This window comes from Malus domestica, chromosome 03 (genome assembly GCF_042453785.1).
Source record: "Malus domestica chromosome 03, GDT2T_hap1".
In the NCBI taxonomy this organism is placed as follows: domain Eukaryota; kingdom Viridiplantae; phylum Streptophyta; class Magnoliopsida; order Rosales; family Rosaceae; genus Malus; species Malus domestica.
Window position 1 is genome coordinate 29,816,847 of NC_091663.1, and position 23,434 is coordinate 29,840,280.

The 23,434-nt window shown below is 38.1% G+C and overlaps 1 long non-coding RNA gene across 2 annotated transcripts; it reads left to right on the forward strand.

Moving 5' to 3' along the window:
- Nucleotides 1–13,853: 13,853 nt before the first annotated feature.
- LOC103430289 (uncharacterized) lies at nucleotides 13,854–15,177 on the forward strand. Of its 2 annotated transcripts, none has more exons than XR_011579453.1 (4): nucleotides 13,854–14,111; nucleotides 14,279–14,392; nucleotides 14,564–14,673; nucleotides 15,007–15,177. It is a non-coding gene; the product is annotated as an uncharacterized lncRNA (long non-coding RNA). The 2 variants fall into 2 exon arrangements; XR_011579454.1 differs by having other exon boundaries at nucleotides 13,885–14,111; nucleotides 14,564–14,657.
- Nucleotides 15,178–23,434: the final 8,257 nt, after the last annotated feature.

The window sequence follows — 23,434 nt, forward strand, 5'->3', positions numbered from 1 at the left end:
TTGAGAAAGCAATCCTGCTGGGGGTCTGGCTCTCGAGATTCGGATAACGGTGTCTCTTCGATTTTTGAGAAAGTAATCATGTTAGGAGTCTGGCTTTTGAGATTCAGAGGGCAGTGCCTCTTCGATTTTGGAGCAAGCAATCTTGTTGGGAGTGTTTTCTCGAATGTGAGTAAAGGTTGGGCATGTTTGCTAGTCTACCTTGCCACGGAGCACAGAGGTTGACACACAGGGACTTTCCAATTATCCAGCAGTGGTACTGTTCCTTTACCCTTGTGGGTAATAATATGGTAGCTAGACCTTCAAAATTTATGTGTCTAAATTTTGTTAGTGCTGTTTCTTTGCTATTATTTTACCCTTCTTGGTCAGAGCGATGTAGTGGGAGCTGCAAACTTCACGTGTCTCAACTTTGTCAGAGAACTTTGGCAAAGTTATCTGTGGTACCCATGAGCTAATGTTGCGTGTGGAAAGTGGGTGATTGAACAGTAAGATTCATATGCTTTCTACTTCACTAGAAATCTGCGACAGAATGCCCGTAATTTCTGCAAAGCTGAGTGTGCGTGTGACAGGTGCTGACAAGGCGGAAAAAGTAGGTGCCTCCTCGATTTCTAAGATCGGCCCTCGTGGTCTCTGAGCAGCCCAGCTTTTGAAAAAGCAAGTGCCTCTTCGATTTCTGAGATCGGCCTTCGTGGTCTTTGAGCAGCCCAGCTTTTGAGAAAGCAAACGCCTCTTTGATTTCTGAGATCGACCCTCGTGGTCTCTGAGCAGCCCAGCTTTTGAGAAAGCAAACGCCTCTTCGATTTTTGAGCAGACGCCTCTTCGATTTCTGAAGCTCCGTCGAGTGCAGATTTTTATAGAGGCTGGCATTAAGTTCCAAAGCACACTTGAATCTCCACCAGTAGAAGCTCCATTCTTGCACTTCTAAGATTTTGATTTGTCCGACCTCTTCTCTCTTCAACACCTTTGAAAATGTCTGGCCCCTCCAACCGTCATTTTGACTTGAACCTTGTTGAAGAGGCAGCCACGCCTTCTCCAGAAAACATATGGCGCCCATCATTCGTCTCCCCTACTGATCCTCTTACCGTTGGGGATTCCGTGATGAAGAATGATATGACCGCTACGGTGGTGGCCAAGAACCTTCTCACTCCCAAAGATAACAAACTACTTTCCAAACGGTCTGATGAGTTGGCTGTTAAGGATTCTTTGGCTCTCAGTGTTCAGTGTGCAGGTTCTGTGTCTAATATGGCCCAACGCCTATTTGCTTGAACCCGTCAAGTTGAATCATTGGCGGCTGAAGTGATGAGTCTCAAACAGGAGATTAGAGGGCTCAAGCATGAGAATAAACAGTTGCACCGGCTCGCACATGACTATGCTACAAACATGAAGATGAAGCTTGACCAGATGAAGGAATCTGATGGTCAGGTTTTACTTGATCATCAGAGGTTTGTGGGTTTGTTCCAAAGGCATTTATTGCCTTCGTCTTCTAGGGCTGTACAGCGTAATGAAGCTCCAAATGATCAACCTCTGATGCCTCATCCTTCTAGGGTTCTGTCCAGTATTGAGGCTCCGAATGATCCCCCTCCGGTGCCTTCTCTTTCTGGAGCTCTACCGACTGCTGAGACTTCTCCTAAGCAACCTTTGTGAATGCTCCATCTTGTTTGTTTATTTTGACTCATGTATATGTACATATTTGTAACTTATCGGGGATATCAATAAATAAGCTTTGCTTCATTTCAACGTATTGTGTTAAATACACCAAAGCCTTATTCGCTAGGTTCTTTGAATTTTTCTTTTGTTGAAGCTTTGTGAGTGGAGCATGTAGGTTGAGGTAGTGTTCCCTTAATTTCTCGAGTGAGGAAAACTTCTCGGTTGGAGACTTGGAAAATCCAATTCACTAAGTGGGGTCGGCTATATGAATCTTAGAACGCCATTGTGCTCGGTCCTGTGTCATGTCCTCCGTTAGATCCAAGTACTCTAAGTCTTTTCTTAGAGTCTCTTCCAAAGTTTTCCTAGGTCTTCCTCTACCCCTTCAGCCCTGAACCTCTGTCCCATAGTTGCATCTTCTAATCGGAGCGTCAGTAGGCCTTCTTTGCACATGTCCAAACCACCGTAACCGATTTTCTCTCATCTTTCCTTCAATTTCGGCTACTCCTACTTTACCTCGGATATCCTCATTCCTAATCTTATCCTTTCTCGTGTGCCCACACATCCAACGAAGCATCCTCATCTCCACTACACCCATTTTGTGTACGTGTTGAAGCTTCACCGCCCAACATTCTGTGCCATACAGCATCGTCGACCTTATTGCCGACCTATAAAATTTTCTCTTGAGCTTCAGTGGCATACGGCGGTCACACAACACGCCGGATGCACTCTTCCACTTTATCCATCCAGCTTGTATTCTATGGTTGAGATCTCCATCTAATTCTCCGTTCTTTTGCAAGATAGATCCTAAGTAACGAAAACGGTGGCTCTTTGGTATTTCTTGATCTCCGATCCTCACCCCTAACTCGTTTTGGCCTCCATTTGCACTGAACTTACACTCCATATATTCTGTCTTTGATCGGCTTAGGCAAAGACCTTTAGATTCCAACATTTCTCTCCAAAGGTTAAGCTTTGCATTTACCCCTTCCTGAGTTTCATCTATCAACACTATATCGTCTGCGAAAAGCATACACCAAGGAATATCATCTTGAATATGTCCTGTTAACTCATCAATTACCAACGCAAAAAGGTAAGGACTTAAGGATGAGCCTTGATGTAATCCTACAGTTATGGGAAAACTTTCGGTTTGTGCTTCATGAGTTCTTACGGTAGTCTTTGCTCCTTCATACATATCCTTTATAGCTTGGATATATGCTACTCGTACTCATTTTTTCTCTAAAATCCTCCAAAGAATGTCTCTTGGGACCCTATCATACACTTTTTCCAAATCTATAAAGACCATGTGTAAATCCTTTTTCCCATCTCTATATCTTTCCATCAATCTTCATAAGAGATAGATTGCCTCCATGGTTGAGCGCCCTGGCATGAACCCGAATTGGTTGTCCGAAACCCGTGTCTCTTGCCTCAATCTATGCTTAATGACTCTCTCCCAGAGCTTCATTGTATGACTCATTAGCTTAATACCCCTATAGTTCATGCAATTTTGTACGTCGCCCTTATTCTTGTAGATATGCACCAAAGTGCTCGTTCGCCACTCATTTGGCATCTTCTTCGTTTTCAAAATCCTATTGAAAAGGTAAGTGAGCCATGTTATACCTGTCTCTCCCAAAACTTTCCACACTTCGATCGGTATATCGTTTGGGCCCACTGCTTTTCTATGCTTCATCTTCTTCAAAGCTACAACCACTTATTCCTTCCGGATTCGACGATAAAAGGAGTAGTTTCTACACTCTTCTGAGTTACTTAACTCCCCTAAAGAAGCACTCATTTCATGTCCTTCATTGAAAAGATTATGAAAATAACCCCTCGTAACGGAACTGCACCGCTGCTAAGACGATACAATTCAAAGATGTTATTGCAAAGCCATACAACGAAATGTCAAGTATTTCAGAACCGAGCAAATTGCTCATAAGACATCCTAGTTGCCTTGTGATGGCCATAGAATGACTGAGTTCTAATTAGGAAGCCGGTTAACACTAGACAGAGTTGTAAACACATACATGCTTACCACCGCAACAGTCAATAGCTGACGATGGAGATGAAAGCTGAATCGCTATCAAGTTTCAAAGGATTAAAAGAGAGAAATTCCGGTATTAAGTACCTATTGGATTGATCCATGCTGAAAACTTGCAAAATGAAAGCAGTTCAGCATATAAAAAATGCGTTTTGATCAAGAGAGACATATAAAGAACGTTGAAGTAGTGGAAAGTGATAATCATCCCCTCTATTAATCAGACTCTTTGAATGCACTGGTTCACACAGAAACGACTACAATCCAAAGCCAGAATTTCTAAGCAGACTTTCCACGTTACATTCACACACAACTATCAAATCTTTAATGCAAGACCAGCCATAGGAGGGCAGATGAACACACTTAGAAAGAAACATGGTAGAAAAGATATCACTTTCCATTCTTTTTTAATAGAACTTGCTACTAACTCAAAGAGTGACAGTAAGTAATCAAACTTCAGGTGACAGGGATCAACTACCGAAGGCTATGGACGCTCTATCAGAAATTTAGGGGGCAATTATGTTAGACAAGTAGGAAAATAGTTAGAATTAAATTATGATTGTATTCCTAACTTGTAGGAATAGTCCTTGCTATGCAAGGAATGCAATTGTATATATACTTATTCATGTATCAATGAAACATACTTTGCAGCCCATATATCTTTTTCTACATGGTATACATAGTAAGTTTCAAACCCTAGCTTTTTTTTTTCTATTTTTTTCTCAGCAACCTTCTTTGACTTTTCTTTTCTTCCACCATGGGAGACTCTGATAGCAATACCCGCTTTTATCTTCACCATTCTAATCACCCTAACCTTGTTCTTGTTTCCAAAAAATTGAATGGAGATAATTATACAACTTGGGCGCGAGGTTTGCAAATTTCCTTGAGTGCCAAGAACAAGCTAGGTTTTATTATTGGCGATGTTGAGAAGCCTTTATCCTCTGAGGATCCTAATGCTGCAACGACATGATCATTTCTTGGCTTCTTCACTCTTTGGAGCTCGATCTTGCCGAGTGTATACTCTTTTCCACCACTGCCAAGGCCTTATGGGACGACTTTCGCGAACGGTTCTTCCAAAGCAAGCCCTCCCCCCCCCCCCGGTATCTTCCAACTCGATCATGAACTTGCCACCATCTCTCAAGGTACTTCATCTGTCTCTACCTATTTCACTCAGCTCAAAGGCCTTTGGGACGAACTTGCCTCGGATAACGAGCATTGCAATTGTTCTTGTGGCACAAAGCATGAATGGTAGCAGCTCATGCAATTTCTCATAGGGCTTAATGAGTCTTTCTCCGCCATTCGAGATCAAATTTTCTTGATGAAACCTCTACTCACTGTTCGCCAAGCTTGCTCCTCGGTTTCTTAGGCTGAAAACAGCGCTCATTGGGCTCACTTAGTTCCGCAGACCAACCTACAGCCATGGCGGTTCGTGGTTTTTCCCGTACTTCATTCGATTGTCCTTCTCTCTACTGTACTTATTGCAATTACAACTTGTCACAAACTTCACGATTACCCTGTTGGCCATCCCCTTCATGAACAACTGTGACGGCCACCCCGTCGTTCCTCAACTTCCGTTGCTTCTAATGCTTATGCTAGTTACTCACGCAACAACATGGCTGCTAGTCCAATAGCCACCAGGCTCGCACCACTACCTCTGTCCCTCTATCAGCCCATCACGTGCAAGGCCAACCTATTTTACATGACCTGCAGATTGTGATGCCTCACTTTTTAGCCGAGTAGGATTCAAGTGTTTTTGTTGCCTTAAATGACAATGCAGAATCTTCTTCGTCTTCTTAGGCCCATGCCGTTTTCAGTGATGACTTTGCCAAAGGTTTGTTACCCATCACCTCTCGTCATGGTCAATGGATTATTGACAACGGCGCTACAAATCATATCACTTCTTCCGCTTTTGGTTAATACTTTTGCTTCACATTTGCCACCTGTTTCTTTACCTAGTGATGCCTCAGCTCCCATTACCTTAACTAGCACTCTTCATTTAAATTCCTCAATTGATTTGAAAGATGTTTTATATGTCCCTAATTTTAAAGTGGACCTTTTATCGGTTGGTAAGCTTATAGATGGATTATCGTGTTCCGTAACCTTTTTTTCCTTCTTGGTGTGTTTTGCAGGACTTGGTTTCGAAGGCAATGATTGGTGCGGGTAAGTGACATGGCGATCTATATTACCTTATGGCCCTTGCCTCCTTTATCCCCACCTGTCAACCTTTATGCAACATCATCACCATACCATCCTCTTTATGGCATAGGCGTCTTGGTCACCCTTCTTCTACCCGTTTGCAAGTTTTAGCATCTAATTTTTTTTAATTGTTCATTTGATTCTAGTCATATTTGTGATGTTTGTCCTTTGGCGAAACAAACTTGCCAACCTTTTGGTTTAAGTTCAATTTCAATGACTTCTCCTTTTGCTTTAATTCATTGTGATATTTGGGGCCCGAATTGTCAATCTTCCCTTACTGGAGCAACGGCAGAGATAGGTAGAGGGCTACACTGGGCTCCAGCCTAGGGGAGTTTTATGCTCTAATTCATTTTACCTCATGTAATTTTTCATTTTTTTCCAGTTTAGCAACCTCTAGCCCGCCCATATTCACATTGAAAAGCTCAATGCCATTGATCATACAACAAACTTCCTTGATCCAAATGAGTCCAATGTTATATTTTTTTGGTTTTTATTATCATAAGTTGGTTCAATACTGTTATTGTTTTTAAATTGCTTCCTAGTTGTTTTTCTCATTAATTGGACATCAATAACATCTCATTTGATCATTCATTAGTCTCCTTATAGAAGTTAACTTATGCAGTAAAAATAAATAAAAATATTAGCCCATCTGAAGAAAAAAAAATATTCTTGGCTCCACCCTTGTACTGGAGCTCATTATTATTTCACTATTGTGGATGATTTTTTTCCGTTATACGTGGGTCTTTCTCATGAAACATAAATATGATACTCAACAACTAATCAAAGATTTTTTTGCCTATGTCAATACCCAATTTCATACTAAAATCCAATGCATTCGTACTGATAATGGAGGAGAATATTTCTCTTCGCAATTTTTTTTTCTAACAATGGGGTACTTTTTCTAACTTCATGTGTTTACATCCCTTAACAAAATGGCCTTGTTGAACGAAAACATAGGCACCTTCTTGAAACTGCTTGTGCCCTTTGATTCCAGTCACACCTTCCTTTAAAATTTTGGGGTGAATGTGTTCTTACAACTGCTTATACAATCAACCATCTCCCAACTTGCCTTCTCCATAACAAATCTCCTTTTGAGGCTCACCATAATATAACCCCATCCTATGATCAATTATGATGGTTCCATTGAGCGTTACAAAGCTCGCTTGGTTGCTAAGGGTTTCACGCAAGCTGAAGGTATTGATTACTATGACACTTTTTCCCCTATTGCTAAGATGATTACGGTGCATTGTCTTCTTGCCCTTGTTGCTAGCCAGCCTTGGTCTCTTTATCAGGTCGATGTTAATAATGCTTTCTTGCATGGTGACTTGAATGAGGAAATTGACATGTCTCCTCCTCTTGGTCTTCAGTGACAGGGGGAGAATCTTGTGTGTCGTTTTCACAAGTCCCCTTACGGTCTCAAGCAGGCTTTTCGTCAATAGTTTGCCAAGTTCACTAGTACCATTCTTTCTGCAAGGTTTTAACAATCCAAAGTTGACTATTCACTGTTTACCAAAAAGTCAAGTACTTCTTTCACAACCTTGCCCAGTTATGTGTATGATATTGTGATTACAGTCAACTGAAATCTTTTCTTCGTGATCATTTTCAAATTAAAGACCTTGGTATTAAAAATATTTTTTGGGTATTGAGGTTTCTCGATCCAAACGTGGGATTTACATTTCTCAACATAAGTATGCATTGGAGATTCTCAAGGATTATGGTTTTTTGGGACCACGGCCAATTGCATTTCCTATGGACGATACAAAATTATCTGATCAAGGATCTTGAAAAGTATCTGCATTTAATAGGACGGTTATTCTACCTCACTATAACCCTGCCGGATATTACCTATCATATATATGTTCTGGGTCGTTTCATGCACGAGCCATAGATACCTCATATGGATGATGCGCTTCGAGTTGTTCGTGTTGCGAGTTATATATTAGTTAAAGTGTAAATAGTAGTTTATTGTCCCACATTGGTGAAATACATATGTAATACCAATTGTAACTCCTATATATACGTCACTTTGGAGATTAATGAATATATAAGAAATTCCCAAATATTGTCATATATATATTTTTGGTATTTACCATGTTTAGTTCAATATGGCATCAGAGCAGTTCACTCTTGGTGACCTGTGTGCTTTAATTTTGTGCCCACATTTTTCGTGATTTCCTTCATGAAAAAAAAAAAGTGAATAGTGTCGCGCAACAGTACAATGCGTGAATAGTGGTCCTCTAGAGTGCTGTAAACAGTGATTGCTACAGTGTCGTGAATAGTGCTCTGCTACAGTGCCATGAACAGTCTGCTGCTACAGTGTTCTGGTAAATTATTTTCATTCCGCTGCGTATCTTTTGTTGCTTTTATTGTTCGTGATTTTGTTCAATGGCTCAATATAATCATAGTGTTGTTATGCATCTTGGTGGAACAAATAAATGGATAATTGATATTGGGGCCACTGATCATGTGACTAGTGACCCTAGAGTGTTTGATGAGTTATGTGACTATGTTCGTGATCCGTATATTACTAGTGCAAATGGAGCACATTCCCCTGTGAAGGGTGAAGGCACTATCTCTTTGACTCCAACCTTATCATTGGTTCGTGCTTTACTTGTTCCTGATGTTAAGTGCAATCTTTTGTCGGTAGGAAAACTTCTTGATACCTTATATTGTTCTGCTCACTTCTACTTTACATATTGTTATTTTCAAGATATTCAAACTCAGAAGATAATTGATCATGGTAAAAGAATAGGGGGTTTGTACATCTTGACTATGGAGGATACTGTTGTTTCTGGTTCAAATAATCATCAAGTTTTAAGTGCTAAAGTGGATGACAGACATCAAATTTGGTTGTGGCATCAATGATTGGGACATCCATCATTTAGTTATATGAAACATTTATTTCCTTCTTTGTTTCGCATTTGTAGTGATTCGGAGTTCAAGTGTGAAACATGTGTCATGGCTAAGAGTCATCGTGCTTCCTTTCCCGTAAGTGATTCTAAAGCTACTTTGCCATTTGGTTTGATACATTCTGATGTGTGGGGTTCGGCGAAAGTTACTTCTAATGGATTCCATTGGTTTGTTACTTTTATTGATGATTGTACTCGGCTAACTTGGGTGTTCTTGATGAAGAATAAGAGTGATGTTCCGTTACTTCTTCAAGAATTTTGTACAATGGTGTCTACTCAGTTTCAGAACAAAGTTAAGGCCTTCAGGTCTGATAACGGGGGAGAATATATGAATCACACTTTGGCATGTTTTTTTTGTGATCATGGTATTATTCACCAGACGACTACTCCGTTTACACCCCAACAAAATGGTGTGTCCGAACAGAAGAATCGTCAAATAATGGAAGTTGCTCGCTCCTTGATGTTGGATAAATGTGTTCCTAATCATTTGTGGGTGCTGTTTTGGCTGTTGTGTATTTGATCAATCTTGTTCCAAGTAGGGTTCTTGATTTTCAAACACCATTCGATGTGCTACAAAAACATGTTTCTCTTGTTTTTGTATCAAAACTTCCTCCGAAAGTGTTTGGCTGTATTGCGTATGTGCATGTCTACTCTCATCAGCGGAGTAAATTTAATGCATGTGCTCTCTGGTGTGTCTTTATTGGGTATGCTAACAATCAGAAAGGCTATAAGTGTTATCATCCTCCGACTCAAAAAACTTATATTACCATGGATGTCACCTTCCATGAGGAAGTTTCGTATTTTGTGAAGCCCTCTTCCGACTCTCTACTTCAGGGGGAGAATGGGAGTGAAGTGCAGAATCGAAGAGATGGTATGGATGATGTGTTACATGTAGAGTTGGGAACATAACCTATTATGTTGCGTGATACTGATCAGTCGACTACAGATAGTGATCGGTCATCTGTTATTCCCGGAACTATTTCTAATGGCGATAGATCAGATGTGCCTAGCGAGTTGCATGTTAGTATGTCTGACAAATTACCTTCTGATGATTGGTTGCTTGCTGCTGATATGTCTAACGAGTTGCCTAATGATGGTTCGTCCAGTGATGATTCTCCTAACAGTTTGGTACAAGATGGTGGCATACATGAGGTAAATTCTGACGATTCTTCTACTTATCAGTTGCCTCCACGAGCTAATCGTGGAAAACCTAAAGTACAATATGAGCTTGATATGCATGCCAAAGCCAAATATCCTATCAACAATTATGTGTCTACTCATCGTTTATCCAAACCATATGCATCTTACATATGTCAGCTATCTAGTGTATCAATTCCAAAAAAATTGCAAAATGCTTTGTTTGACCTTAAGTGGGTTAATGCCATGCAAGTTGAGATGGAAGCTTTGGAAAAGAATTCTACCTGGGATTTGGTTCCTTTACCAAATGGAAAAAAAGTCGTTGGATGTAGATGGGTGTTTACTATTAAGCACAAAGCAGATGGTTCTATTGACCAGTATAAAGCTAGATTAGTTGCTAAGGGTTATACTCAAACCTATGAGGTGGACTATCAGGAGACCTTTGCTCCTGTTGCCAAACTTAATATTGTGCGTGGTCTTCTGTCCTTAGCAGCAAACCAGGATTGGCCTATGTTGCAGTTTGATGTTAAGAATGCTTTCCTTCATAGTGATCTTAAGGAGGAAGTGTATATGGATCTCCCACCTGGTATTGGAACATCTCCTGGAAAAGGTGTTGTATGCAGGTTACGAAAGGCCTTGTATGGTTTGAAACAATCTCCTAAAGCGTGGTTTAGGAGGTTTACAAGTTTAATGAAGAAGTTTGGGTATATCCAGAGTCATTCAGATCATACTTTGTTTCTAAAACGACAAAATGGTAAGCTAACTGCGTTGATTATTTATGTTGATGACATGATAGTGACTGGTGATGATCAAAAGAAGATACAACGTCTTCAAAAGTACCTAGCTATTGAGTTTGAGATGAAAGAATTGGGTGAATTGAAGTATTTTCTTGGAATCGAGGTTGCACGATCCAAGCATGGTATTTTTCTGTCTCAACGGACATATGTTCTTGATTTATTAGCTGAAATAGGTATGTTAGATTGCAAACCTGTTGATACTCCGATTGAGCAGAATCATCATCTGGGCTTATTTCCAGATCAAGTTCATACTAATAAGGAATGGTATCAGAGGCTTGTGGGGAGATTAATTTATTTGTCTCACACTCGCCCTGACATTGCTTATGCAGTTAGTGTGGTAAGTCGGTTTATGCACTCACCTAGTGAAGCTTATATGAATGCAGTAACCCATATTTTGAGGTACTTGAAGATGGCTCCTGGCAGAGGCCTGTTTTTCTCTAAGAATGGTCATTTGAATGTCGAAGGGTATACAGATGCAGATTGGGCAGGTTCTATCACTGATCGGCGATCTACATCTGGATACTTTACGTTTGTGAGTGGTAATTTAGTTACTTGGAGAAGCAAGAAACAAAAAGTGGTGGCTAGGTCAAGTGCAGAAGCTGAGTTTCGTGGTATGTCGCATGGTGTATGTGAGTTGTTGTGGTTGAAAAAATTGTTGAAAGATCTTGGGTTTAACCCCAAAGGTGCTATGAAACTTCATTGTGATAACAAGGCTGCTATTGAGATTGCTCATAATCTAGTGCAACATGATCGAACAAAACATGTGAAGATTGATCGACATTTCATTAAGGACAAATTGGATGTTGGAATTATTATGTTTCCGTTTGTGAGATCTGAAGATCAACTTGCTGATGCTCTTACGTTTTCATCTGCACAAACGAAACAAATATCATACAAAATCTCAAATTATACAACACTAGAAATAGAACGAAACACTGGAAGAATTAATGCTATATTTTCACTCACTACAGTAGCAGAGAAAGTCTCAATTATTTCTCCTTTTCTACCTCAACATTATTTGCATTTGCTTCGCGCAGGACGCACCAGCAGCAGCGAAAGCAGAGCATGGGACGACCGCACGACCGCAATAGTGAGATCATTGCTTGAGTTTCGGTACAAATACATGAACTAGCAATTTTCATGCTTTATGGCATCTTAAGTAATAGTAATACCCACATTCATATGGGTCTTAAACATTGAATACACGTCTAACTTGGGACAAATAAACTAATATTAAACTATCCATTCACAAGGATTAAACCTAAAAGTTGTAAAATTTTAATGCAAAATAGCGAGGTCCAACATTAGTTTTGAGATTGCTTCTCCTAAAAAACATTGATGCATGCTCATAAACATAAATGCCTTTTCTTTTTTCATTTGATATTTACACATCTTTTGCCACATTCTCGCTCCTCTTTTTTTTTTAGGGCTCATTTGGAATTTGTTTTAAAATGACTAAAAGCATTTTTTGTAAAAATGTTTATGGAATCAATCTTTAGTAAAAATACAAATGAATCCTAACCTACAATGTGCACATAATTGGTGCTACTTGCAAAAAATATTTTCTCTAAAACGCTTTAAGTCATTTTAAAAATATTTTCAAACAAGACCTTATCTTTTACAATAGGTGATCATTTGAAGGAAAATTTTATTCGAACCCATATAACCTCTTCTACACCCAACTTACCCTTTACACCCATATTATTTTTAATGAAAGAATTAATATCTCTTTAAACCCAATTTTATACCTAAATTACACTCACAAACCCAATTCAAAATGTGAATTTATCTTTACACCCATTTAAAAAATAAAATCCCAATTGAATAATTTGGTGAAGTTTCTACTTGTTTATGAATCTTCCATATACTTTCTTGATATCCATCTCTCCGTGATTGTATTTGCATAAGCAGTACATGCTTCCATATGTCTACTTAAAACACCATAGAAAATAAACTAATAATAACTTTTCTTTCTATGCAGATATTGTGACATGAGGCAGTTAGGCGGGAATGCTAGGGTTATCGACGAAGCTACCATAGGTGTAGAGAATGGTGATGGGCAATTTGTGTGGCCCATAGCAGTGGAGGATGAGCTTGCCAAGCTCTACCGTGGAGATGATGAGTTATACTTAGAGGTGAATTATCGTCGGGAACACTCACCTTCTCAAGCTGGGAACCACTTCTTTTCCGTTGAAATATTCAACCAAGAACATAGTCTTAAGTCCAAGGCGAGGCTTCGCCACCACCTAAACAGCGAAACCCAAACCCCCCAAACTCATCTTCTCAACTTTCAGTGTTGATGGCCGTAAATTGAAGCTCAAAAACTCATATTCTCAACTCTATAAAAAATAGAAATCAAATGGAAAAAAAAAAGCATTTCAATGTAGGGTTTTAGCCAACGTAGGATAAACATTACATGATGGTAAGGTTTAATTTGTGTGTGGGTTTATTGATAAATTTCATTTTATTGTTAATTTCATCTTGTATTTAATGGTAATCATGCAATAAGGTAAAAAAGACAATTCACATTTAAAGTTTAAGTTAGGTATAAAAAGAAGTTATATGAGTTCAAATAAAATTTCCCTAAGTTAAAGTCTCATCAATTTTTTTTTTTCCTTATAAGTTATAACCCACATAATTTCTCAAACCTACAAAACCCCACTACCATTTTTTGAAGGTAAAAGATTGCAGGCGCCAATATACGCAACCAGTATTTCAAATGCTCCCAACCTTGAAAAACCTGGGTTTTATAAAAAGGATTTCATACCATTAAATTGTATGATTTTTTTTTTTGAGTTCAAAAGTTGTGTAGCCACGAAAGATTTCAAATCCCCTAAAATTCAATAAGGGCGCGTTTGGTACGCGGGACGGGACGGAACAGGGTGGAACGAGGCGTTCCGTCCCGCGTTTGGTACGCCTAAAATGAGTGGGACGAGGCGTTCCACGGGACAAGTTTTTGATGATTTTTGGTTCCACCTCCCCCCCTGGAACGGGTTGTTCCACGTCCGTGGGACAGAAAATTTTAACATTTTAGGACAAAAATGCCCCTTGTATTTTTCAAAATTTACAGCATCAAAATCATACAACAAACCCTAAAAACTATTTCTCTTCTTCTCAGCCGCTGACCCTCCCCATCTCTCCCCTTCGCAACCTTCCTCCTCATCTTCTTCTCAGCCGCTGACTTTCTTGCACTGGGTTCCTCGTTGGCAGTCTCCGCTGATGCGATAATCAATGGAGAAACGTCTGCACCTTTGAAGAGAGAGAGAGAGAGAGAGAGAGCAATTGAAGGCAAATTCTTGTCAGAGAAAAACCCATTTCTCTGCAGTCCACCAAAGCACTTCTCCGCTGAAGCTTCACCTTTCTGCTGATTTTCAGCTTTCCGTTACTGTTTCTTCCGAGGTAAAGACTTCGTCTTTCTAAATCCACTGTATTTCATTGGCTTTTTTTCTTGGTGAGAATTGGAAATTTTGAGTTGGGTTGATTTCTATCACTGCATGCTTGGATTGTTTCGATTGTAGAGTAAATTTTCCACATTAAATTTTCCACTATATTTTCTTATCTTGCAGATTTATGAACAAGGATTTCTCTCTGGTGATTCTGTGGGTGAAGTCGGTTTCCTTTCTCTAGTTTTTACTGATTTATCATCTATGCCATATAATTGTTTGGGAGTTTATTGGAATGTAATTCAATTCCTCTGTGTTTCATTTTTCTTTGGCACACTACCCACTTACGATTGAAATCAAATTCGTATGGTCAGATTTTTCGGGGATAACCTTTTCTCTTCGTCCCCTGCTCTATATTTTCATGTTTTTATTGTCTCCTTTCTTTCTTTCTTTTTTTTTATGTTTCAGATAGTGACTATGGGTCCTCTATACAGAAAGAAAGTTATCCAGATAAACATAGAGAAGGGAAGTGACTACTTGATTTCCATGGCAACTGGAAGCGGCAAGTCCAATATTTGGTTTGTTTGACATTTTATCTTTTGTTTAATGTGTATAGTTTAATGAAATGCCTGAGAAAAACCATCATGATCATGATGCTTGGTAAACAATTTGTACTAAAAAAATGTTTGACAAACGAAATCCTAAGCAAAAGATGTCTGTCATTGAGAAATCCTGCTCTTTGCATTCCCTTTTTTTTTTGGTCGAAATGTCCGAATTGGTTTAAGACTTCTCATTTTGATAATTCATGTGCCCTTGGTTTGATAGCATTTGGATTTAAGCGTTGATAGAAAGTATCTCATTCCAGTCATCAATTCATCTTTAACTTTGATTCTGTTAATTTTTGTCTACAGGTACACAAAAATATGCAGATTTTGCTTTCAAATTTGAATTTGCTACAAATTGAGAGGCTTAAGGACAATCTATGTTCAAAGAAAAATAAGTTGGACAAAGAGAGGACATGGATATGGAACATGATTGGTTTTATTTTCTTTTCGTTTTAAGTGAGCGTTGCGAGTTATAAACTATATATATATATATATATATATATATATATATTTTTTTTTTTTTTTTTTTTTTTTGTTAAACATGTACTATACATATTTGTCCCATAATTTGAAAGCTCAATCAATATTTTTTTTTTTAAACTGATTACTTATTTGATAATTATATTTAATTTAAAAAAACAATAAAAGGGTTAACTACAAGTAATTACCCAAAATTACAAATTTTAAAGGGGTTTGCATGTGGAACACAACATATACCTATTAAAATTTGGACCAAGAAAAACAAATAATGGATAATAGTGTTCAAATTTGAACAACTTAGAAAAAAAAAAAAAAAAAAGCCTTGTGGTTCCGTTCCATCCATGCGCTACCAAACGCAGAACGAAACATGGGTATTTTAGTCATTTTAATATTTTGGTTCCGTTCCGTCCATGCGCTACCAAACGCAGAACGGAACAACCGTCCTGTTCCGTCCTGCGCGTACCAAACGCAGAACGGAACATCCGTTCCGTCCCGTTCCGTCCCGTCCCGTCTGCGTACCAAACGCTACCTAAACGAACTAAAACGGCAATCGAAAGTTTGAGATATTACCAATCGAATGCTAAGTCGACCAATTTTTTAATTAAATTTACAACTCACGTGGGTTTCGATAAAAAATAAACATTGGGCCCAGCCACAGCCCATTTCCATCAAAGTTAGCTCACTTCTTAGTGGGTATTTAATTTTAGGGTAAATTACATTTTACCCTCTCAGTTTTAAGGTCGATTGCAACTTCTTACAACATTTTTAAAACATTTCAATTTCATACATCTGTTAAAAAATAATTTTTTATGTATTTAAAATATAATGATTTACCCTTTTTTTTTTAAAAAAAAAAACCTAGAAACCCATCTTTCCCTCTGACCCACCTTCTCCCTCTCCTCCACTCTCTTCACCTCCGCTCCCATCCAAAAAACCCATCCCATCCCACCCACCCCCACCTCCCTCGCAACCCCCCCCCCCCCGGCACCCCACCCTTGCCTCCACCGCAACCCCCCACCCTACCCTACCCCACCCACCTATTTACGGCGACCTCCTCCATCTATTTCTCTTCCTCCTTATCTCATTCTAACCTCGAATTAGAGTCGATCGGACACACGAGATGCATCCAGCAATGACATCGAAAGGCGATTTTGGTATTTGACAACTGAATGAGTGTTGTTCTTCCTGTAAAAACTCTGGGTTTTTATGGGTTTTGGGTGGGGTGGGGTAGGGGTGGGGTGGGAGGGGGGATTGCAATGGAGGTGGGGGTGGGGTGGGTTTTTTGGATGGGAGGGGAGGTGAAGAGAGAGAAGGTAGGTTGGGGGGAAGCTGGGTTTCTAGGGTTTTTTATTAAATAGGGTAAATTATTATATTTTAAATGCATTAAAAATTGTTTTTTTGCCATGTGGCACAAATTTGGCGGCCACGTCAGCACAAATGTGGATCCCATATTTGCCATGTCATCACTTAACGAATTTTCTAACAGATGTATGAAATTGAAATAAAATGATAAGTAAATGTATGAAATTGAAATGTTTTAAAGATGTTATAAGAAGTTGCAATCGATGTTGTGTTCCTTTCAAGTGCAAAAATAAGAATAGTATAGTGGCACAAGTAAGGATGTTGAACCACAGGGACGATTAGACTTCTACAAATTACTAGCTTTATGTGAACCCTAACTAAACAATGAAACTAACAAATTGAGGTTGGATTTTGACTTGAGAAGTAAAGTAACTTAAAATGCAAGAGAATGTAAATATGAATAATAGAATGATTCAGAAACTATGGGAATGGAACTAGGGATACCAATTTCACCATTACAAGCCAATTCCATAAAAATTAAGTCAAAACGCATTCAACTTTCCAATATGCAACTAGGGTTCATTTTACTCATTTATGATCATCCATTTGATGTGTGGTTGTGATCAAGTACTCCTAATCTGCAACCTAGTTGTGATGTTCAACTTAGATTACCAAAAAAGAATCCATTAAGAACAAGAAAAGTTCCAAGAACCAAAGAAATCACATGGCAGGATGTATGAATAGCAGTTTCTTCATTGATTCACATGTCTACCAAGATTAAGCATGATTTGTACTATAACCTTGATCAAATAATCTATAAGAAACCTAATGGTGATCAAACATTAAGATAAACAAACAAATTAAACTATAAAATCAGTGAATGAAACAAGAAAACAAATTGATGAATCGAATACTTTAACTTAATAACACAGAATAGTTTTGCAAGGCTACATCGAAATCCCCAGCTATGAACTTAATTACACAACATGATTACATAATATATAAATATCAAGAACAACATGAGTGAAATTAAAGTTCATAGAAGAAACCCCCTTAAAGCAATTCTGATGTTGAACTTCTCCAAGAACAGCAAGGTTGCGTGGTTTCTTCGGTGGCAGCGGATGGTGAAGGGAAATAGGGTTTTGTTTCTAGAAGAAAGGCTAAAGAAAGAGAAGAGAGAGAGCTCTAGGCGACCTCAAAGGAGGGCTTGTGTAAAAGTGATCTAAAACCCTAGTATTTATATGCTAAATGGGGCTGCAAGATATTCCAAAGTGATCCCATCATCTTAGCCTTTATTTTGCACGTTTTTGCGTTATTGGCACCTCCAAATTAGGCTAGATTTCCCAATTCCTTTCCCATTCTGTTCCTGTATTCTAACAAGCCAGATTTGTCTTAGATTCTTTATTTGGGCTTCAAAACATGCCACTAAACTTCTTTCCACATTTGAATAAGGGTTAGCCCCAAAAATGGCATGTTTTCATTTCTTTTGCCTTCAAATTGATTCTAAAGTACAAGTAACTGCACACTAACACAAAATAAGGTAAAATGCAACCAATTTAACTAAAAAACATCACAAAGATACTAGAAATTAATGGTATAAATGCATGAAATATATGAGTTATCAATCGACCATAAACTTGCTGGGGTAAAATGTAATTTACCCTTAATTTTAACACATTTTGAACAATAACCGGCCCGGTAGTTGAGAATGAGAAGTACTTGTGATGTGGCAGTTTTTGGCGGCAAATCTACCCTTGTTCACACTGAATGAGTTTTGCAAGCAGGTTTTACAAGGAAAAACACTTTTTGTGGCAAAACCGTAAATTAAAGGAATCAAAGATCGATTACCCAAGTGGAAACTCATCCTCTGCCAACATTCACATCAGCCACTTGGTTGAAAGGGAATGTATCAAGCCAGAAAGCTTAATTCGCAACGAAGAAATCTCTATAAAAGCAAATAAGAGAATAAGAAGAAAAAAAACACTCAACATTTATAAAAAGAAAGGAAAACTAATGAAAATGATTTGAAAACTCTGAGTTTTAACGATAAGGACAAAATAAAGGATAAAGTGAATAGTACCATGATTGATTTTTTAGTGTAAAAATATGGTTTTTCGTTAAAATAAACAGTACCGGAAACTTTTCATTAAAGTTTCCTAAAAAGAATTCTAAACACTCTGGCACGTTCGTACATTCCTTTTGTAGTTCATGCACTAGATTTATGGTTTTAGCATGCTACATTCCCTTTGTGTTATCGATTTCCTTACTTTCATTTTCCTTTCCTAAGTTTGTACCTTGTGACCGCAAAGAGTTTGCTTGATTTTGCCCGAATAGGTTGAAACTTTGTTCAAATACTTATATTAGTTATTTAATGTTCTAGTTATTGTTGTGGATGTAAATTTCCGCCGCTTTCTTCTTGGGCAAAATTGCACCTACAAAACAATTAACACCTTAGGTCAAGGCCAAGAGCTTTGCGCGCTCACGATGAATGGGGGGGCTTTGGCCGAAGAACCTCCAATGCAAAAATTAGAATTTAGAGAGAAAAAGTGTTTGAGAATTCTAGAGAATTTTAGCAAGAGTGTTGGAATGAATTTTTGGTGAAAATTGGAGCCTATTTATAGGATTAGGCTTGTCTCTTTTCCCTCAAGGTGTGGCTGGCCTTGAAGGGATTTTGTGGTTATGATCTTGGTTTAATTAGTCAATTTATTGGCTAATTAAACCCTAAAGAATAAATTGGTGGTTACAAAATTGATTATTTGTATAAATGGGGTAATAAAATGGAGAAAAATGAAAAAGGTTAGGAAGAAAGGGAGGTGGCCGGCCATTGCCTATTTTTAGGGTTGAATGGGATATATTTTGGTGGTTAATTGGATGATTTAATTGATTAATTGGGTAATTAATCCATTAATTAACCAATTAACATTATTTTGGAGGTTACCTTGCAAAAAAGGTATTTGATTAGATAGACTTTGAATTGTTTAACTCTTTTGGAGCATCTTTGACTTTGTTGAAAAAAGATTGTCGACTGCTTGCCCGTAAAGATCCCGGTGCACCTCAGGGGTATTTTGGTCCTTTTTGTCCAACAATACACGTGTCGCCTTATGATTATTTTTGGCTCCACAATTGTCTTCTCATACAGTTCAATGTCATTTTCCTAACACTTTATGGATTCCTGCAAGCTTTTTATTTTCAATATCTGTTTAATACTTGCTTCCCTTTACTTTCTATCATACTTCTTCCACTCACAGTAATGAATTATTTGGCACCATTGCTGGATGGTTCGTAATACTATCTTGGCATTCAACATGAATTAAAAGTCCTTGTCTCCAAGGCATAGAGAATAATTATTATGGATTTAACCCCTCCATAAACAATCCTTCACTTAAGAAGCTCAGATAACTTGTGGCGCAAGTAAATGTCAATCAAACACTTAAAATGATCTACAATATGTTGATCTTGGCTAACAGTGCATGCCAGACACTCTAGTAACTTTGGAAGAGAGTCTAAGAGCCTTTTAAAGACTTTAGTTAGGCACCTTTCAAAATTAATATAGGAGTTCACCATTCACACAGGGGGAGTTGTGTGAGAATTTTTACAAACCGAACAAGGTGATGTGGCAACACTTAATTAATAATCCGATCTTCAACAACCACATCATATTGTTTACAAAATATAATTTAAATAGAGGATCTCCCTAGCATTACACTTACCAACCTTAAATCGACTTCGATCAATGCATTTTGTGTAATTTGGTTAAGTGCTTAGCTGGATTTTTTTTTCCAATATATTAGGATTATATTTCCAGATGTAGATTCTCAAGTCTGAGTATCTATTAAAAGACTCCACAAACATATGAGTTTTTATTAAAAAAAATATTAGTAAAACAGTGTCGATGTGGCAAATAATTAGAAAAGGAAAGAATAAACTCTAATTTAAGATTTTTAATAGGGGGATTTTGGTTCAAGATATAATAATAAACATAGTTTTATTAAAAAAAACAATAATAATAATGAACACGTGAATGTACGTATAGATATTCAGATTGGAAGGACAAGGCAAAGCTTGGCTGGGGGGTTGCAGGAAAGAACAGTGAAAGCTTTGAACCGCCCCAGAACGGCACTTGAGAGAGAGAGAGAGAATTTCGTGCTTGTGTACGAGCGAAAAGAGCATTTAGTGCATGTGTACAAGCGAAAACTGGTGTTTCGACTTTATGCATGTGGGTTTTGACGAAAACTGGCAACGGCTTTATGATGCGTATCAGTTTTTACTATTTTTAGCACACAAATGAGGCATGCTCAAAGATTTTCAAGTTCCAAAATCTTTAAAGCCTGCAATGAGCCAGCTTCAAGATGCCAAAGATAATAATTAGTCTATCTTATATATATCGTAGATCATAGTTGTGGCATTTAATAATTGATTTTTTTTTAAATCATTAAAAATATAATTTAATCACCAACTCACAAAGTATGATCTAAAAAACAAATACAGAAATAGTAGGAAGTGCAGACATCCCTTACATGCAAAAGAAAGAGAGAAAAAAAAAAACGATCCATGCATTTATAATTGCATATCATACGTACCAGACTTTTTACATGTGCAGGGTAACTTACAAGATTTCCCCAGAAGGAATAAATTAACCACGGTAATAATATATGCATTTCTCTAGACGGTAGGACAAAAAAATATTAACCATGGTAACTTAACTTTGCCACACCATAACTAGGGTGTGGTAAGACTCTCTACAGTGTCCTAAACAACTGGCGCCTGAAGCCAGCTTTATAGAGAAAGAGAGAAAGAAAGAGAGAGAGAGAGAAGAAACAGAGAGAGCCATGGTTGTACTTGTACCCACCTCAATTGTTCTGCAACCTCCGTCTCCCCAATGGTTTTGATACCACTCAACAAAACGTTAGAAAAAAGCCTAACTATTTTCTTGTTTACAAGTAAGATAATCATATGTCATGTCATTTCACATTATGTCTAAGTTCTCGAGTTTGAATTTCCCTGCCACCTGACCTACACTAATTGTTGGAATTCAGTGGGAGTGTGTATCTAGGAGTGTACAAGTGCAGGGGGCCTAGAGCAAAAGTCCTGCGAGGGGTGTCATGTGCCCCGGAAGTTTGAAACCGAGAAGGCATATGTTGAGAATACAGAGCCACAGTTCCCTTTCCCTTTCACGGATTCATGCAGAACCATTGGAATTTCGTATCAATCTAGGGTTTCTTCCCCTTTTAATTATATTTTTAATTTTTCAAAATTTATTTATTTTTCAGTTTTATTTTATCTTTAATATTAGTTAAAATCTACATAAGCATACATGTCATTTAATGATTAAATAAGAACCATTAGATGTCATGTAATCAAAAGGCTTAAAACGAGTGTAAAAGTATTTGTCCCTTATATATAGACCATTCCTACAAGTTAGGAATACAATCATAATTTAGTTCTAACTATTTTCCTACTTGTCTAACTCAAGTTGGAGAGTGGATGTCAAGAACTCCCAACTTGCGTAACATAGTCGAAAACTTTTCCTTTCCGAGAGGTTTGGTGAACAAGTCCACCAATTGGTGCGTTGTACCGACATACTTGGTCATTATAGTGCCATCTACAATCTTATCTCGTATAAAGTGACAATCCATCTCAATGTGACGAGTTTGCCCATGAAAAACAAGATTAGCGGCTATATGCAACGCCGCTTGATTATCACAAAATAAACGGAAGGGCCAACTAAGGGAATTTTCAAATCCTTCAACAAAAACCGAAGCCAAATTACCTCACAACAAGCACTTGCCATAACCCTATATTCCGCTTCAGCTGAAGAGAGTGAAACAGTTTTCTGTCGATTCATCTGCCACGAAATCAAAGAATTTCCCAAGAATACACAATACCCAGTAGTCGAACGGCGAGTGATAGGATAACCCGCCCAATCAAAGTTTCAAAATGCAGTTAACTTGATCTGGTTGTCAGAATGGAATAATAAGCCTTGACATGGAGTAGACTTCAAATAACGAACAACTCGAAGCGCATCATCCATATGAGGTATTCGTGGCTCGTGCATGAAACGACTTAGAACATGTACAAGATAGGTAATATCCGGCTAGGTTACAGTGAGGTAGAATAACCGTCCTATTAAACGCCAATACTTTTCAGAATCCTTGAGAAGTTCTCCTTTATTAGATAATTTTGTATTGTCCATAAGAAATGCAATTGGCCGTGCTCCCAAAAAACCATAATCCTTGAGAATCTCTAATGCATACTTACACTGAGAAATGTAAATCCCACGTTTGGATCGAGAAGCTTCAATACCCAAAAAATATTTTAAATCACCAAGGTCTTTAATCCAAAAATAATCACGGAGAAAAGATTTTACTTGCCTGTAATCACAATATCATTCACATAAATGAGCAAGGCTGTGAAATAAGTACCTGACTTTTTGGTAAACGGTGAATAGTCAGCTTTGGATTGTTGAAACCCAGTAGAAAGAATGGCACTAGTGAACTTCAAAAACCATTGGCGAGAAGCTTGCTTGAGACCGTAAAGGGACTTGTGAAGGCGACCCATAAGATTTTCCCCCTGTCGCTGAAGACCAAGAGGAGGAGACATATAAATTTCCTCATTCAAGTCACCATGCAAGAAAACATTATTAACATTGAGCTGAAAAAGAGACCAAGACTGACTAGCAGTAAGGGAAAGAAGACAACACACTGTAATCATCTTAGCAGTAGGGGAAAAAGTGTCATGGTAATCAATACTTTTAGCCTGTGTGAAACCCTTAACAACCAAGTGAGCTTTGTAACGCTCAATGTAACCATCGAAATTGATCATAGGATGGGGTTTTATTATCGAGAACCTCAAAAGGTGATTTATTATGGAGAAGGCATGTAGGGAGACGGTTGATTGTATAAGCAGTTGTAAGAACACATTCACCCCAACATTTTAGAGGAAGGTGTGATTG